The sequence below is a fragment of the Galeopterus variegatus genome, unplaced genomic scaffold (genome assembly GCF_000696425.1).
Source record: "Galeopterus variegatus unplaced genomic scaffold, G_variegatus-3.0.2 Scaffold3716, whole genome shotgun sequence".
In the NCBI taxonomy this organism is placed as follows: Eukaryota; Metazoa; Chordata; class Mammalia; order Dermoptera; family Cynocephalidae; genus Galeopterus; species Galeopterus variegatus.
The window spans coordinates 203,169-204,625 of NW_007729827.1; positions in this window are offsets into that span (position 1 = coordinate 203,169).

The window sequence follows — 1,457 nt, forward strand, 5'->3', positions numbered from 1 at the left end:
CCCATCTTGGCTGATTCCAAGCTATAATATGATGTTTCTCAGCTCATGAATTCCTGATAATCTAATTGGTTGGTTCTTGTGAGCCAGTGTGAACTCACTCTAGTATGCCATGGCTAAAATTAAAACAAGCAAACAACTATCAATACCACGATTGTGAGTATACGGAACATCAAGTACTCTCATTCATTAATGGTAGAAATGCCAAGGTATATGGCCATTTTGAAAAAAAGTTTAACCGTTTCTTATTATTTTTAATTTTTTTTCCTTTTTGTCTTTTTTCGTGACCGGCAACGGATCGCAACCCTCAGTGTCACGCCCGTACTGGACCGGGACTGGCAACGGGATCGCAACTCTCGGTGTTGCGCCCGCACCTCGCTCAGCCAGTGAGCGGCTGGTCTGTGTGTGGGATCTGAACCCTCGGCGGGAGCGCCACTGCGCTCCCAAGCGGCACACTGTAGCAGTGCGCCACCTAACCGTTTCTTATAAAGGTAAACATACTCTTAACATGGGACCCAACAATACTATACTTAAATTTATACCAAGAGAAATGAAACCATCTTAACACAAACTCTTGTATATCAATATTTGTAATTTTTTTGTAGTGGCCTCAAACTAGAAACAACCCAAAATATCCTTCAACTTGTGAATGGATACCATCTGAATTACATATATACAATAGAATATATGTAGCTATATTTTATTTTATTGCAATATTTTATTGCTACTCGCCAATAAAAAACAATGAATTCTTGATACATGCAATAGCATATGCATTTGAGATTCATCCATGTTAAGTGAAAGAGCCCAGACTAAGAAACCTATGTACTATATGAATCCATTTATATCACATTCTGCAAAGGCAAAATTATAAGAAACCAGATCAGTGATGCTAGGGGTTAGGGTTGTGGGAATGGCTTGATTACAAAGGAACAGGAGAGAATTTTCTGAGGTGGTATGTCTGCTGTATATCTGGATAAATGGTGGTGGTTACACAACTATATGAGTTTGTCAAAATTCATCAAAGTCTATATTAGTAAGGGTGAATTTTACTCTGTAAGTTATTCATCAAAGAACTGACAAACCAACCAACAAACCAAAACAATACTGCAGAATCTAGCCCCAACCCCCTCAAATTCAAATGTAAACAATATATCTGCACACACTACAGAATAACATATAAGTGTATGTATAAATTCGGATAAAATAGTAACAAAATATATGAANAACAGAAGACTATCTTTATGAAGTTGGATTAGGCAAAAATATTTTAGATATGACAATGAAAACACAATGAGAGAAAACTGATAAAATGGACTTCATCAAAATTATAAACTATTGCTTTTTGAAAGACACTATTAAAAATGAAAGCATAAGCCATAGACTGCAAAAATATTCACAAAACATATATCCAATAAAGAATATATAAAACTGTCAAAAATTAATAAGAAAACAAACAA